The sequence below is a fragment of the Mus musculus genome, chromosome 16, assembly GCF_000001635.26.
Source record: "Mus musculus strain C57BL/6J chromosome 16, GRCm38.p6 C57BL/6J".
Taxonomy (NCBI): domain Eukaryota; kingdom Metazoa; phylum Chordata; class Mammalia; order Rodentia; family Muridae; genus Mus; species Mus musculus.
This window is the reverse complement of record NC_000082.6, coordinates 35,580,820-35,598,397: the sequence shown is the minus strand read 5'-3', so window position 1 is coordinate 35,598,397 and position 17,578 is coordinate 35,580,820. Positions and strand designations below refer to the sequence as shown.

The following is a 17,578-nucleotide window of genomic DNA, read 5'->3' as shown; positions in this document are numbered from 1 at the left end:
CATTGCTGTGTTTCTCTATCACATATCTATCCATCATCCCTCCACCCATGCATCCACCCATTTCTTTTCCTTTCTTTCTTTTTTTGATGCATTTCAAAGCAGGTTGCAGACATCATACACATCACACAAACATGCGAGTGATTTAAAAGCCCTCCAGGTGGTTACACTGTGCAGCCAGGGCTGCTCTGATCCCAGCTGGGAAGCTCTGACAGCCTCCAAGCCTCAGCTCCCGCTGTGCAGCGGAGACGGGGATGGTGGTGAAGGCAATGATGAGGATGATGGCGGTTCCTGCTCCCCCTCCCAGCCACAAAAGGCTACAATGAAACCACATTGGAGAAAACCTTTTGAAAAAAAAAAAAAACACGTTATCTGAGTCAGGAAGCAATCTCCAATTCCAGGCTACAGAGCAAGGGGCTAGAGCTATAGCTGCCAGAAAAAATTTAAATCATAGATAAATGATAATTTTTTAGTGGTAAGTCTATTCCAAGTATTGAATGAGATATACTTACATTGAAATATTATTGTTATTTATTATTATTATGATAAGATTGATATCTGAAATCCATGTCTTTTCTTGTTTCTTCCCTTTCTTCCTTCCTACCTTCCTCTCTCTCTCTCTCTTTCTTTCTCTCTCTTCCTTATTTTAATTTTGTAACCTTGGCTGGCCTGGTACTCACAGAGATCCTCTTATCTCTGCTCCACCCACCCCCCACCCCCAGTGCTGGGTTCAAGGCATGTGCCACCACATCCAACTAATTGGACATTCTATATTTGTACTTGCAAAGTCTGATGATCCTAAACTTAAGTCTTGTTCTGTGATGGGCAGCAAGCTTGGAACCCTCCACCCATAGAAAAGCCAGGACTAGGTGGTAGGAACCATTGACCAGGCAAAGCAGCCTCTCATGTTCCTAAGATTTAAATGTTAAACCTCATCAACATTAAAAACAAAACAAAACAAAACAAAACAAAACTTCACAGAAACACCGGAAATACCTAGGCACTGTGGCCCAGCCTCGATGACATATTAAATTAACAGTGGCACTCATCACTGACTCAAACATTAAGGCCCCAAGGTGCTCACTTGGAAGAGCTCCTTAAAATGCAGACCCTTCCCCTCCCCCACCCCTCCCCCACCCGATTCTGATGCCTCAGATCTGGCACAGAGCCCAGCAGCCTGCACTCTCAGAATCCCTCCAGATGGTTCCAATCCAAGGGCCCTCTTTGGGATTGGCACTCATAAAGGAATGCTGGAGGTAAGCGAATAGGCAGGAAGGGCTGTCCAACCACACTGTGGCCTTAGGACTCTGGTTCAGGTAGAGTAATGGCCAGTGGAGAACCAGCCCACAGCCTGGTCTCAGATGAGGATCTGCAGGTGAGTTTGCAGGAACCAGAGCTACAGGTAGAGGGGAAGACCCCAAAGAACAATCCCCTGAACCAGACCCAATCCAGCCCTCAAGCCCTCCTCTGTGTGAGTTGGTGGGGTGGACGTGCTTGGCCTCCCACACACAGATGAGATCATGGCTTGGGAATCCGTGTGCACTCCGCTGCCCCTGAAAAGAAGCGCTCACTCAGCTGGCAAAGAGATGCCAGCAGCTGAATGCACACAGGCTGGCTGGAGAGGCAGGCAGAGCACAGGGCTGGGGGACCCGCACCGCATCCCAAGCATGTTCAGAAAGGAAGAAAATCAATTGGGGGCTGGAGAAGCCTATTGTGACACAGCTGGATTTTTAATGTATGCTTGTGGCCCATGGGTCAAAGATATGTCACCCCCTGAGGGGACACCTAACAGCTACATGGGTAGAGTGGGAATGGAAGGAGGTTAGCTCAAGCAGAAACTGGCCACTTGGTGTAGGTCCTAGCACCAGCATTGTGAATCCCCTGGAAAGACCAAAGGCAGCATGGGATACAGGTATCTGCCAGGTAGCTTGGTGAGATTGCTGCCACGCCCTCTACAGGGCAGAGGCCAGAAGAGCAAGGTTCCTACGCCGACAGGCTATCTTTAGCACCTTGCCTGATGCACAGTGACGATGCTCTGCTCAGCTGAGTGAAGTGGGGTGGTCAAGAGAGGAAGGTGGTTACTTCTTGCAGCTCCTGACACCTGCTGATTTGTCCTGAGCTCCAAAATGCTCTGTAACCACCGTCCCATCCCGTGTGACCTCGAACACTCCTTGGACTCTCTTCACTCTGTGAGCTATAGCTTGAGGGCATGAGCCCTCTTATCACTCTGCGGACAAAGTAAAACAAGCCCACCAGGAAGAAATATCAGAACCGAAGCAGCCCCCTGGGGTCAGTGAGATGTCTCAGTGGGTAAATTCACTTGCTACCAAGTCTGAAGACCTGAGTTCAGATCTCTAGGACCCACATACTGGAAGGGGAGAAAGAGTTTCTTCAAATTGTCCTTTGACCACTGTTGGCATTTTGTTTAGGCTCCGCCCACAGTTACCTGGCAACAGTCAGGTGTGCCTGACTCATTATAAAAGGAACTGCCTGCCCCCTCCTCACTCTCTTGCTCTCTTCTCTTGCTCTTGCTCCCTTACCCTCTCTGCCTCCCTCCCCTCGCTCTACATGCTCATGGCCAACCTCTCTCTCTCTCTCTCTCTCTCTCTCTCTCTCTCCCTCCCTCAATTTCCTTCCCCATGCCCCAAATAAACTCTATTCTTCTATTCTATACTATACTACACTGTCTTGTGACTGGTACCTCACCAAGAAGGGATGCCTCAGCATGGACCGGCAAAGGTACCCCCTCCCCCCACATCATACCACACCTCTACCAAACATATCCCTGGCTTTTCTTCTCTCCTCCTCCTCCTCCTCCTCCTCCTCCTCCTCCTCCTCCTCCTCCTCCTCCTCTTCTTCTTCTTCTTCTTTTATAAAACACAACAACCACCACATATGTGCTGTGTAGCAAGTGTGCCCCCCCCTCCTACGGCTTTTTTTTTTCCTCTAAAGAAGGAAATAATAAATTAGTCTGTTTTGAATGAAGGAAAGATCCAGCAGGGTCCAGTAGCATATGTGAGTGACACCAAAACCTTCCAAATCACGAAATGTCATCATCAGCTGTTGGAGATGGTAAACAAACAAACCCCCTCCCCACCCCCAAAACCAGTGTCAGCATCAGAGTACCCTGCATTTGTGAGGTCACACATTTAGGGGAAAATGAACAGAATCATGAGTAGGGGTCCAGAATGTCCCTGTGAAAGCCCTGGCTGCACCCACTAGATCCCCCAAACTCCACTTGGTCCCCCAAACTGACCAGCCAGATCTTGGGATGCTGAAAGCACATGACACCTGGTTCTCTCTGGACTGCATGGTCTGCTCTTCCTTAACATGATTGTTTTTCTCGGGAAAGAGTAAGGATCTTGATTCCATCCAGGAAGGACATATGAGGGAGATGCCCCAACTGTGAATCCTGCCGCTGAAGCTGTGGCTGAGGGTCTGGCTTTTGGCCTCCAAGTGCCTGCAAATCAGAGCAAGGGGGAAGGGAGAGGGCAGTTCCAGAAGCAGGCAAAAGGCAGCGTTAGCACAAATGAAAGCAAATGCTATTCTCACAGCAGGTAGCTAACTGACTTGGAGCTGGTGTGAGCTATATATAGGAGTAGGTCCAGGATACTGCAGAAGTATTAGGGGATGGCGGCCATAATGGGTGCTCAGGGATGCTGGGCTCGGTGGTCAGTGTCTGCAGTCCTACTAGATAGAGCCTGCCGGGTTGGTTTCCAGATCTGTCTCTGATGGGGACCAGGGCTACCCTACCACTTTAAACTTGTTACTTTTGCATTTACATCATGTGTGAGTGTTGAGGTCAGAGGACAACCTCGGGATGATCCTAGCCTCCTACCTTATTTGGGAGTAAATCTCTCTGTTGTTCACTGCTCTCTATACTAGGCTAGAGAGCCTCTGACTGGGTAGAGATTCATCCCCCGGCCTCTGCCTCCCATCTCACCCAGGGATTACAGATGCCTACAGGACACCCAGCTTTATATGGGTTCTGGGAATCTGAACTCAGGTCCTTATGTCTACCCACTGTGTCACCCCCCCAGAAGTCCCACACCATTTCCTTCTTAAGCCAATTTTTGACTCATGACACAAAGCCCATCTCAAGCTGAAGGATGCTTACTCTGGTGTGGTCCCTCAGGGCCAGTGGATGCTTTCCCTGATCTTCAGTGTGTGGTCTCTGTGCTAGGCAGAGGCAAATGCAGTCCACCTTCTCTGCATAGCTTCAAGGCCATCAGTGTCCTTCCCAGAAGCAGGGCAATGGCCCAAATTACTGTTATTGTTTTTAGTGTGGTAAAATATACAGAACACAAAACCGGCCAGTTTTGCTCTTCACCTGCCCAGTTCACATTAAGCAGAGTCACGAAGCTGGGTTCCCATCCCCATCCATCTCTGGACTCTTTCATCTTCTCTAGCTGCATCCCTATACCCGTTAAGCAGCAACTCCAATCTCCACTCCTGCCGGCGCCGAGAAGCAGCGTTCTATTTCTGTCTCTGATTGTGTCTCATCCGAGTACTGCATACCAGTGGAATCGTGCAGTTTGTGTCCTTTCGTGACTGGACTATTTCACTTATCGTAATGTCCTCAATATTAACCCACGTTGGAGCTGGGGGAGATGGCTCAGAGTTAAAGGCGCTTACTGCTTTTGCAGAGAACCCAGGTTTGGGTACCAGCACCATAATAGGGATACCTTGTGTTCATCTGTAACTCCAGTTTCAGGGAATCCTAGGCCCCCTTCTGGACTCTGTGGGTACTGCATGCACATGGTGCATATAACACACATGCAGGCAAAGCATTTATAAACATGAAAAAAAAATAAGATTGAAGCTGGAGATATGACCCAGTGGTTAAGAGCACACAGCACTCTACTAGTGGACCCAAGTTCAGTTCCCAGCACCCTCATGAAGATACTCACAACTGCCTGTAATTCCAGTTCCAGGAGATCCAACATCCTCCTCTGGCCTCTGTGAGTGACTACACACACATGTGGCAAACGCTCATTATATATATACACTCATAAAAATTTCAAATAAATAAATATCTTTAAAATGATTTGCCCACATTGTATGATGAGTCAGTCTTCCCTCATTATTATCCCCAAATTATTGCTATCACAATTATTATCATTGTATCTTTAAGGCAGGCTGACCTTGAATCCATAACCCTTATGCTGGGATTACAGGTTTGTGCCCCATCCCTAGCTGACCCTGAGTGTCAGATCCAAGCTGAGATATCTTTTCCAGAGGAAGTTAACCCCTTCTCAGTTAACCCCTAGACAGCACACTCCACAGACAGACTGTGTCTGGGGGCTCTAGAAGCATCTGGACCAAAAATGAGACAGGAAAAACTTAGGCATCACACAGCAGAGCTTGTTCTAAGCCATGGGAGGCTCACAGCCAGGGTGCAGTGAGCAGGGAAGGCTCCCAGGAGAGGAGCCAGTGGAAAGCACAGAATCCTGGCCAGAGCTAGGAGACACTGGAGAAGTCACACTGCAGAAGCAGGCAGGAGGCAGGCTTGGGTGGCTGCCAGGATCCAGTGTGACATAAACAGACAGAGGAACTCAAGCCACCAGCCTGGTTTTGGGCTCTGTCTCAGCCTCTGTGTGGCAGGTCACATCAGGAGCAGGCTGGAGTGACAGGTGTGGAGGCAGGGACCCTACCGGCAGGGGACTTGAGTGCACTTAGTTCAGGAGAGGCTGGGAGCCATGAGATGCCTTAGAACAGAGATCACAGCTTCTTCTAGCCATAGGTTTGGGGGTGCAGGTCGGGGCCTCCTGCCTCTCCCCAGGGCAGCACTTGGTTAGTCTCACACCTCTGTGTCTCCCCTAGCTCCCTCTCAGGGACTTCCTCCAGGGAGTACCCAGTCTCTAACAGCCTCCCTCCCGGCACAAAAACCAGGAAATGTGAATCTAAATAATTTATAAACATGTTAAATAAGCCCCAGCCCCTGGGGAGCTCACTGTTAATACTTCCCTCATTGAACATGAGCCTGAGCCAGACATCATTAGGAGGGAAAACCTCCTTCCCTCTCTTTTAAAAATCATGTCATTTAAACGGTTTGGGATTATTTGGTGCTTTGAATCATCCTTGCCTCTGCTGCCTCCCATTACGGGGGTAATTAAGAATTGACTATGGTTAGCAAAAACCATTCAACAGCCAACTTTTTATTTGTTTTTTTTTTCCCCAAATGCTCCAGGCTTCTCCCTCCCCTCCCCAGTCTTGCTTTTCTTGTCTCCTTGCAACCCAGATCCCCAGAACCCCCGCCCCCACCCCCAAGTCTCCTGCCCATAAACACACTTGGAGCCCCATGGAAACCACACACTGAATGGAAAGAAAGCGGGGAGACCATTCAGTTCCTTCGTATTCCACTGCCCCATTTCCTCCAGGCACCTTGCCTGGTGTCTCTTGGGACTGGGGCCAGACTGTGTTTGTTCGGCTGCCCTGGTCACCCGGGAATGGGGTGGGCTCAGATCCCGGGCCTGTCCACCAGCCGGTCATTCTCTCTTTAGAGAATCACTCTCTCTGAGCGGCTCAGGCAGGATTAAAGGCTTCAGGAGGAGCGAGAGCATGGAAAGAGGGGACCCAGACCCAGGCAGGCCAAGGCTGGCAAGGCAGACAGCTGCTGCAGGATGAAGCGACCCCGTGGGTCTCCATTCCCCACTCCATCCATCAGTTACAGCAATTACAGGCCCCTCAGCTGCAGAGCCGGGCTCATACCTAGAAGTCAGTGCCTGGCCCTGGGTGGCCTTTTAGGGACCTCTCTTTACCCCCTACCTCCACTAAAACCACACCTGAACCATCTCAAAGATAAGGTGGTTCTTCTTCTTCTTCTTCTTCTTCTTCTTCTTCTTCTTCTTCTTCTTCTTCTTCTTCTTCTTCTTCTTCCTCCTCCTCCTCCTCCTCCTCCTCCTCCTCCTCCTCTTCCTCCTCCTTCTTCTTCTTCTTCTTCTTCCTATTCCTCCTCCTCCTCCTCCTCCTCCTCCTCCTCCTCCTCCTCCTCCTCTTCTTCTTCTTCTTCTTCTTCTTCTTCTTCTTCTTCTTCTTCTTCTTCTTCTTCTTCTTCTTCTTCTTCTTCTTCTTCTTTTCTCTCTCTCTCTAGGTCATCAGTTTCTAGTCCTTTTAAGTGCTAGAAATTCTTTTCTTGGTCTAACTTGAAACTTTTCTTTTGCCAGTGTGCTGCGGTGTGTGTTGCTCAGAGCTGTGGACTCTGAGGCCTTGCTTCCTCTACATAACACGTCACCAGCATAAACAAACCAACCTGGAAAGACACACAGGAGGTCTAGCAACCTTGGGGTGGGAGGAGGTAGAGATGAGGTCTGAGAGAAACTTCTAGAACTAGCTGCCAGAATTGACCTGGGTAGGGGTGAATGGCGAGCTAACTTCACACATACTACACCATTATCAAAACATGTCTACTTTGGATAGCTTTGTCCTAGCAATATTTCAAAGCTTGAAAATGAAAAATTAAATCTGGGTGTTAACAGCAGCCAGTCCCCTGTATCATCACTATGGTCCCCTCTCCATGGAACTCTTCTTTGGGGTGAAAGCTCCATTCTTGAGTGCTTCTTAGGAGGCTCCAAACCCTGCTACATATGGATGGCTGAAGCCTGCGGCTGTGGCCCGTGAAGGGAACTTTTTAGACTTTATATGAGGTATCACTGTAGCACATGAGTGGGCAATGAACTGGGGCTTCTGTGAGCCTCCAGAACAACAGCTTGCACGTTTGTGTTCTGCTGGATGTTAGAGATGGATTTGGCTTGAGACAGCCTTTCCCAGCAACCATTGGTGAGGTAAGGAGGTCGTCTCCAAGCTTCACCTACTGCTAAAGCCGGGAGTCTCCTGATGCTGCCACCCAAACAACAATGGAGTCAGCTAGGACGATAGGAGCTGTGGCCAACCCATCCCCTTAGCCCAACACTAGTAACTGCAAAATAAACTGCTCTTTTGGCTTTCTGTTACTTGCCATGGAAGCAGGGAAGGGACACATCAGCGAGAGGAGGAAGGACAGAGGAGGACAGGTCGCCCCCAGTTTGGCTTTGGTAGGAAATGAATTCATCAGTCTCATATTTTGGCCTGCTGTACACGACAGCAAATAAACAGCAGGCAGGGCTGAGCCAGGCAGCCCTCTTCCTCCTACACGCACTGCCTGAGGGCTTTCTTCTCTGTCACTGACTCTCCCAAGTGACCCTATATACCCATTCCTGTAGGGCCAATCCCCAGGGTTGGATGGAGGCTGTAGACATGGTCCAAAGGTTCAGGGAGGACCCCCACCCCAGTGTTCTCAACCTCCCCACGCCTGCAGTGAACGAAGGCAACGAGCTTAGAAGCCCCCCCCCCCCCCCACTGTGCTGGTTGTAGAATCATCTTCAGAAGGGTCTCAGCTTGCCATTATGTACTTCGTCAGTCAGGAGCTGCCTACCTAAGGATTTCTTGATATCTGCCCACGGTCAGTTTGGGCTGGGTCTCTGTTCTCTTTTCTCTGGAATTCTTGGGCATCTCCCCCTACAGAAACCCATGGAAGGATTCTAGGCACATCACACGTAATTTTTTTTCCAAGACTAACGACAAAGGAAGCCACTGAGGAGGAGAGTGCAAAGTAGATTTTATTCTAAATTTGCCCAGCACACAATTCCCCAGGGACAAGGCTGGAAATGTGAAGGAGGCCTAGGAAAAATACAGAAGAGGAAAAAAAAATGTATGTATAATTCCCTCCTCTGTTTGGTCCCAAAGACTTCTTTGAAATATATGATTCCGATTACAATTCTGGACTCTAAAACTTTTTAGAATGAGTGTAGTGCTTAGAATAGAATGTTTTAATGAGCCCAAACTATTTCCCAAAAGCATGCCACAAGATTTAAAAGCAGACGAGCTCCATCAATCTTCCCTCGTGCTTATAAGGATGCAACTTGTTTGACATTCCTTTCTAAATGACCTACAGAAGAAAAGAAAATCGATTGTTCCTGGGAACCCTAGTATATTTCCACTCATAAGTATAGAAGAAAATAAAACGACTACTTCAATGAAAACAATGGGAAAACTTTGTCCGCAGCACTTGAAATTATTGTGAAAGTTCTGGATCAGGGATTGGACATCAGTGGACTGGGAGCAGGGGTGGGGAGAGGGGACTGTGGCATTTGGTAGGTCGCCCTCCCATAGTGCCCAGATGTCCAGCATTTCAAAGCTGCAGACAGTGGTTTGGGGTTCAGAGTAAGCTGAGGGTGGTGGGGTGGGGGAGGGTGGGTGTGACTTTCAAGCTGATCCTCGTCCCATGGTGGTCACGTGACTAGGGATTCCTTCTGTACCCTCAGTCCCCTACTACATGCGAAAGTCACAGCTCACATTTGGAAAACCGCACTACAAATCAAGGAACACATTAACATGTGAGAAGAAAGCAGCGCCTGCCATAGTGTAGACTCAGAGAGGAGTCCAGGTGAGGGCGGAGAGAGTGGGGCTGACCGCGTGGAGGGAGCAGCTGGTGCGCCCCGAGATCTGAGGGCTTTCCTCCTCCGCCCTTCTCACCATTCCCCACGCTAACAATGAGCACTTGTCTGTCTTCACCAGGAAACATAAGGATGTCTTTTGTCTCACACTGAGTGTGCTGCTGACGGATTTTTCTCTTCAAGGTTTTGCCCGGGAACCGTCGGACGGGTGGGAGGGCCGCCCTGCTTTCTGAAAGAACAGGTACTTTTACAACAGGAAGCTTGCAGATGCCAACGGAGCATCCTGTAGTGTGCAATTTGACCAACAACCATGACTCCAGGTTTTACATAAATGATATTCCACCACTTTTATGTTTCAAAAACATAGGATTCCCTAAGATTAAAAAAATATATATCCAGACCCAAGTTTCACATATATTTTCATTTTTTTCTTCTAATGTTTGAAAACAAAACAAAAATCAACAACCCCTTCTGGTGTCTCTTGGAGGAAAACAAGGCAGGAGGGTCACTGGAACTGAAGCAGGCTCCAGAGGTGGGGTGTGTGGAATGAGGGAGTGAGTCTTGAGTGTTGGAATACACGCAGACACACACACACACACACACACACACACACACACACACACACACACACACACACACACACACACACACACACGACGGACGTGCGTGCACTCAGCCAGGGAAATCTCTCAGCTACGGTTAACCCTATAACCCCGCATTCGCTCCACCCTCTTCAAAAGCGGTCGGACATTCTTTCCCAATTCTTTCCCAAACTTTGCCGCACTTTCCATGAGAATGGCGATGTTCTTGCATAAAACATGAGTTTTGGAGGGCAAAGGGGGAACAGGCCAGACCTCAAGGAGCTGAGTGGGTGGGAGACGTGGGCAAGAGGAGCGTGGTGGGGGAGGGGCGGGGAGACTGCTTTCTCTCACTGCATTGCTTCCAGGCTCCTTGGAGACCGCACAGAGGCCCGGAGAGGTCTCCACTGGGCCCAGGCCCTCACAGAGGCAGCCAAAAAGGAATGGGGAGCCTGATCTGATAGATCCAGATGGGCTGGCATTGGACGATCTGCGGGAGACTGACGCCCTACATCTAACAGAGGAGGAAAGAGACAGAAGACTCAGGAAAGGGAAGCCATGGGGGCAGGCGGTAGGAGAGAGGGAGCCCTTCTAAACACTGAAACCATCGCTTCGGCCCTCCTCCTGGATGCCAGTATCAGGGGATAAACACAAATGCTGTTTCTTTCCGTGTTTTTGCAGCATCCAGCCACACAGACTTGAGCACACTGTTTGATGGCTGCAGGGGGGCCAGACAGGATTCTTAGTCTGTTATCAGTGCCCCAGAGAGCAGGATTTAAGGGTCTGCAAGAGGTCTCCTCCCTGCAAACAGGTTATTAGTATTGCTTGAATTAACCCAGCAATGGGCTAAATGCCAGCAGCAGGAGAGAGATGTTAGGGCATTCTGTTCCTCTGGAGACCCAGGTGAAGCAACAGGAAAATCCCTGCCCAGGTCTTACCAGAGGCACTGAAAGGGCAGGAGTGTTTACACTGGAGCATCCTGCCAGGCTACACAGCTCTCAGGTGGCTATAAGCGCTAGATACCCCCAATGCCTCATTCTATTGTGGAGACACCTCTGCAGCCTCCTCCAGAAACAGACTGGAAGGGGCAGAAACCAGTCTGACTCAGGGCAAGTCAGAAAAATCTCTCAGCGGAATTCGCTCCACCCACTACAAAAACACCCCCAAACTTTGTGGCCCTTTCCAGGAGAATGTGAGAATTCAAGAATATGAGAAAGCGGATGTTCGTGTATAAAACTCAAGTTTGGGAGGGCAAAGAGGGAGGAGGCCAGGCCTCAAGGAGCTGAGAAGGTGGGCAAGAAGAGCGTGGTGGAGCTTTTGTGTGAAAGAGATTTTGGGAAGTTAGTGAGTCTCTCAGGAGAACTGTCAGTGGACTAGGACGTACTTACAGGACTTCTGAGAGTCATCAGAGGTACAGGCTGGAAGAGGACGAGAGGAAGAGGACGAGAGGCATGGTGGGACTAAAACTGTAGGGGACCTTGTGGGTGGGGGGGAGACCTAGAGCAGCAAGCAAGCTGTCCAGCTCCAGCTGCATCCACATCATCAGAGGGATATGACAACTTGCTTGCTGGGCCCTCAGCCCATATATATGTATAAAACCTAAATCTAATATTATATTTATTTATATATTATATATTCATATATTTTTATTAAAGTAAATATATTGTTTTTCTGTGTATTTATTATTATATTTATTAATTATTTATTTATTATTTACATATATATTTATATATAAAATAAGATTTTGCTATGTCGCTCTAGGGTAGCTTCCAACTTGGGGCAATCCTCCTGTCCAGCTTCACAAGGGCTAAGAGTGCAGGCCTGGACTCCCATTCCCAGGTTCACCCTGAACTCTAACAAGTTTCCTCATGCTGTTGCTGCCGCTCCGTGGTCCATGGTCCTTGTGGTCCTCGCTGTGAGACCAGCTGTGAGAACAGCTCCTCAGTGTATACACAGAGAAGCTGAAGTGATGGGGCTGTTATGGTAAAGCCGGGCTCTGGTAGCCTCTTTCCCTGGCACAGGGGAAGTCATGGCTCCCGGATCTAGCATGAAACCATAGTGAAGAGTGAGTCTGAGAGGCAGGGGGCAACACAAGTGAAAGCCAAGTACCCACCAGGGTCTCACTGGAGGGCCCCAGAGGCCCCTGAGGAGAGGCTTGCCCCAAAGCTAAGCAGTAGAAAAGGAAGATGGGGTGAGGGCAGTTAGCAGATTATGGAAAGCAATTAACCTAGAGCAAAGAATCAGGGCAGTAGGGCAGAGATTAGCAAACCTCCATAGCGCTTGGGAGCCAGGGGCAGGGTTGCTTCCAGCTGTGACTTGCCCCCCCCCCCCCCAACATCTGTTGTCTCCTGAAGGCCTTGGGGCAGGGCCCAGAAAGCTCAGTTTGGAGAAGAGCCAGAAAACCAACTTTTATCTCCTTTATCTCATCTGGGTTTGTATGGGTGCCCTCATCTCACAGTCCTCTTTGGTGCCCATGAGCTACAAGAAATTGGAGACAGCATCACCCATCATGGGGCTGGTAAGCACTCGGCGCGAATAGAAGAAATGAACTCCTCAATGAATTCAGCAAGCTGCTTCCTGGGAAACAGGCCTTCCCTCTAGTACCTCCTAAGAAGGATCAGACCTGTGGATCTTTCAGCCTTTAGGCCTCTGTTCCACCAAAGGAAGCAACCCCTTCACATTTGAACAGAACATTCTGACTGCGGCCACATCGTGGTTCCTCGGGCCCATCTAGTTTCAGACGGAAGACTTCATTTCTCCACTACTTCCCTGAAGCCACAAAGACCTGCCTTGTTAGCACCAGGAAGGGCCTGGTGTGTGCGGTCTGCTGCTGCTGCTGTCCTCCAAGCTCAAGTCATGAGAGAAGGGACCACACACAGGGCTGCACTGTGCCTGCAGAGGCATTGTCCTGACTTGGAACCTGGGTGTGCTCTGAACCAGCCTACCAGAACCCAGGGCTCGGGGTTGGGGTGCGGGGAGGACAACTTCCTGGTCCTGTGATAGGGCTCTACCCTCTGTGGGAGGAGCACTTTGGGCCTCTGGGCCTCAAGAAAAAAAAAAAAAAAAAAAAAAAAAAAAAAAAAAAACCTCTGGATCTTTGTGTTACTCTGAGCAAGCCTCACACTAGTCTCAAGAAGAGACAAGAACCAGGCCCAAACCACTCACAGCACAGGTGGGAGCCGCTCTGCCTCTAGGCCAGGGATTTGCAAATCTCAACACATCCTCACCCTAAAGCTACCCATCTGGTGAGATTTCTCTCTCTGTTCCTATTTCCATCAAGCTGTCCAGAGAAAACCAGCTCATTGGGGGTGGGGGGCAGAGAAAGGAGAGGCAGAGGCCCTGAAATTGCTGTTCTGAGATAGATTCTATGTAGTTGGGCACAGGCCATGAAGACCCGGGCTGTAATCACAGTATGCTGTGCTCTCTGGGTTGACTGGACTCCCTGCAGCCCTGTCCTGCCACCTCTGGCCCTCTGCTCTTTAACAGTTGCTTGTTTAGGGGATGTAAACTCGCCTGCCAGCATCTGGCATCATGGCAATCAAATGTTTCCGAGAGGACCTCATGGGCACCACAAAGCCCTGAAGGCTGATTTGCAGGCCATTTGCTTCTTTGTATCTCCTGAAGCACCTCTCTGCGCCATCCCACAAATCAGAATCCTGCCATAAGTTTTCTGCAATGTGGTGTTGCCAGTGAGTCCTTCCTCTGGGCTAAGGAGGTAGGGAGCTGCCTTTCAGCTATGGAGACACATTTTAGGGAGGCACCTATCTTCCGAAGACAGGGAAAGGCACCCCTGAGCTACCTTCTCTTCTTGCCTCACAAATCACTGCCAAATAAGCAAAAGGATCCAAGCCCTTCACAGTGAGCAGGAACTGGGCACACACACACATACATGCACACTTGCACACACACACACACACGCATGCATTCACACTTGCACACACACATGCATGCACACTTGCACACACACACACACGCATGCACACGTGCACACTTACCACACTGCTTCCTGTGCCTTGGATTACAGCACCTGAAACATCTCTACAGAGCCGAGTCAAGAGCTTCCTTTAGCCCTGGCTTATGCTTCCGTAGCCCAGGAAGGCACATAAAACCCTCAATTGGTGATTGTCATCTCGCCCTCCTCCTGTCCTTCTATCCCTTTCCTTCCTCCTTCTTCTTCCTCTTCCTCTTCTTTTGATTATGTTTTTTTGAAACAGGGTCTCATGGAGCCAATGCTAACCTTGAACTTGCTCTGTAGCCAGTGCTAGCTTTGAACTCCCAACTCTACTCCCTCTGCCTCCCACACATGGTAACATTACAGGCACGTGCCTCCAACCTTGGCTCAATTGGTTTACTTTTTTATTGGTGCATAACAGGATGTTTGGCTTGTTCAGCCAGCTGTGCAGGCAGAGCTCCATACCCTTTATACAGCTCTATACCCTCCCTGTGCAGACAGGGCTACACACCCTTTATACAGCTCTATACCCTCCCTGTGCAGGCAGGGCTACACACTCTTTATACAGCTCTACACCCGCTCTGGTCTTGACACTTGCTTCTAGAAGTGTCAGGCAGGAACAGTGGTTGCCTTCAGTGGGATTTCCTTACCAGACTTCACACCTCACAGGGCTCAGCCAGAACCCGAAGCCTCTCCTCCACATTTACACTTGGAAGCCTTGTAACTTAGTAACCACAGGAAGGCTTAGAACTAACTCTTCAGCCTACAGACACTGTGTAAGACCATGACAAAAATCCCCAAAGCCCAGAGCCCAGATGTCTGCTCTTCTAAGTCAGAGATACCATGCTTTTTCGCCTGTCTCTGATAGACCCAGTGTCATGGGGGTCCAAGGACATAGGAAGCTCCAGTGGATATAGGTGTCCAGTAGCAGAGTTAATGCGGACAGGTCATTCTTACCCAGGGTTGCCTTTGCCCTCCAGGGGTCCTCCAGTAATATCTAGAGTCAATTTGGTTGCCACAAACCAAGATGTCCCTGGCATTTAGTCGACAGAGGCAGGGGATATTGTTAGATCTCCTACAAGCATGAGATGTTCCTCTTCCATCCCAAATTATAGCTGTGGTTTTGAGAAACCCTGCCCAAACATCTCCCTGCCATTGGTGCTGAGCGGCAAGGAAAGAGTCCTCAAAAAAGTAAGAATATCAGCTCTCCAGACTTGCCTCGGATTCTCAGACAGGCAGATTGAGATATATTGAGGATGGGATCAAGGTACACTTCAACTTTGACCCCACGACGAGACTCTGGAAAGCTGGAACTGTTCCCAGTGGGACCTCAGAGGTTATCTTGTCTAAAACACTCATCATACAAAACTGCTGGCAACCCAGCAAAGCATACTCACGAGAGAAGGCAGGGTCACAGACACACACAGAAAACTAGACAGCTTGTCCTCCTGGCACCGTGAAGGTGAAAGACAGGAGAGCCATGGAAGGATACAGGAAGCCCAAGTCACTCCGCACAACAACGTTGAGACCTCTATCTGTCTAGAGACAACCCAACCTGGAAACAGCCATCCATCCAAGGATGGGGGTAGCGGCACAGCTGTAAAAGAGCCCAAGTCCCAAAACTGTAGCACCTCCCCCCAGTCATATCTTGTATTATTTTATATATATTCCAGATGAGATTTGTCAGTTTAGAAAAAAAAATAAAGATGATTTTGAGGCCTGTCCCTTCAGCCTGATGGCAACTTAACCTTCCAGGGAAGCAAAAAGAAGCCTGGGAGGAAGCGAGCAGAAGGGCAGAAACCTTTTCAATGGCTTCTTTGGGATGGTGATGTCATGGTGGAGGGTGGAGAGCCACAGCCTGGGAAAGTGCTAACTCTCATTCTTCCCTCCAGTCTTTAAAGGAGAACTGCTTTGTTGGAATAGGGCCGGCCATGTTGGCTCCAAAACCTAAGAGCATTGTGAGTCAGGGCTTGTTGGTGCAGTCATACCTCCCTGCACTTTTATTTAGATGTAGTTACTTTGTGTGCACAGGTATTCTGCCTTCCCATATGTATATGAACTACGTGCCTGCCTGGTCCATGCACAACTGAAGCTACTGACAGTTGTGAGCTTCCATGTAGGTGTTGGGACTCGAACCCAAGTCCTCCAGGAAAGCAGTCAATGCTCTTAACTGCTGAGCCATCTCCCCAAGCCCCTCCATACATTTTAAGATGCATTTATATACAACCAGGAAGAGAGAAGTGGAAGAAACACTCCCTTCTGGATCCTTACTCCAGAGAGTAAGCTGCAGACCCCACCCACCCCAGCATCCTACCTCCTCAGCCCACGAGGGCTGTCTTCCCCAGGTTCCCCCCATTCGCTCAGCACAAAGCCAAGTCACACGCACTCTCTGTGGATGATGTCTGTGTGATTCAGGTGGGCACAGCCAACAAGTGCAGAAAGGGACATCTGTGCCCGTACCCAACATGAGCAGCTCGGACTTGGTTGGAAAAGACATGGCAGACAGGAGATGGACTTCTGGGCATACCAGCCTGGATGGCCACCCACCCACAGAGGCAGAGCTCAGAATCCACCTCAAACCTAGAGTCAGACCAGGGATGTGACCACACAAGGACCCCCAGGTCCCAGAGAGCAGCAGACAGGGGACTGAGCTTCAGGGCCTGCCAACAGGCCTCAGCCCAGGGGAGCAAGGACGGGTCTGCTGATCAGAGGGAAAACATTTGCCTGTAAAAATCGATCCAGGTTACTGCATTCAAGTGGCATCAGCAAAAAACCATCTCCATCCTGCCTGGCAGATCTGAGTGGATGAGTCCAGCCCCAGGGAAAGCGAGACACAGTGCTGGAGCCAGCCCTGAACAGCTTCAATTGTCTCTCACACTGCCCGGCCTCGCTCCCAGAGCTACACAAAAGCGCTGCAAACAGCTCTCAAATCTCAATAGTGGCACACCAGTCGCCAGCTCCTGGGCTGTTCTCCCAGCTGGCCAGGCCCTGGGCCACCTCACCAAGGGCTGGCCTCCTCTCTGGAGTTTCCTCAAAGGCAGCCCGGGGGTGGTTAAAGATGTCTTATCCTCGTAGAGTGCTTTGCTCATTCCAGAAAAGACAGCATTTTAGCTGCACCAGGAAGCAGGGATGGGAAACATAGGCAGAGAGAGGGAGACCCAGGGCTGTGTGTGTGTGTGTGTGTGTGTGTGTGTGTGTGTGTGTCTGTCTGTCTGTCTGTCTGTCTGTCTGTCTCTGTCTGTGTCTGTGTCTGTCTATGTGTGTGTCTGTGTGTCTGTGTGTATATCTGTGTCTGTGTGTATATCTGTGTCTGTGTGTGTCTGTGTTTGTCTATGTGTGTGTCTGTCTGTCTGTCTCTGTGTATCTGTCTGTCTGTGTCTGTGTGTCTGTGTCCGTCTGTGTCTGTCTGTGTGTTTACATGTGTGTCTGTGTCTCTCTGTGTGTGTGTCTATGTGTGTGTGTGTGTCTGTGTGTATGTGTCTGTGTGTGTCTGTGTTTGTCTATGTGTGTGTGTCTGTCTGTCTGTCTGTCTGTCTGCCTGTCTGTCTGTGTCTGTATCTTTATCTGTATGTACTAGAGAAGAAGAAGATAAGTGTGTGGCCCCTCTCTAATCTCCA

At 49.6% G+C, this 17,578-nt stretch overlaps 1 protein-coding gene across 7 annotated transcripts in view, besides 1 other annotated feature; it reads right to left on the bottom strand.

Annotated features, from left to right (window-relative positions):
• Positions 1 to 17,578, bottom strand: part of Sema5b (sema domain, seven thrombospondin repeats (type 1 and type 1-like), transmembrane domain (TM) and short cytoplasmic domain, (semaphorin) 5B) — a 123,108-nt gene that overhangs the window by 65,864 nt on the left and 39,666 nt on the right. The gene's annotated exons all lie outside the window — the stretch shown is intronic.
• Positions 8,625 to 13,875: an enhancer, noted in NCBI's record as "VISTA enhancer mm1471". NCBI's record gives its function as "enhancer in: neural tube[3/3] | hindbrain (rhombencephalon)[3/3] | midbrain (mesencephalon)[3/3] | forebrain[3/3]" and the evidence as "EXISTENCE:transgenic organism evidence [ECO:0001131][PMID:17130149]".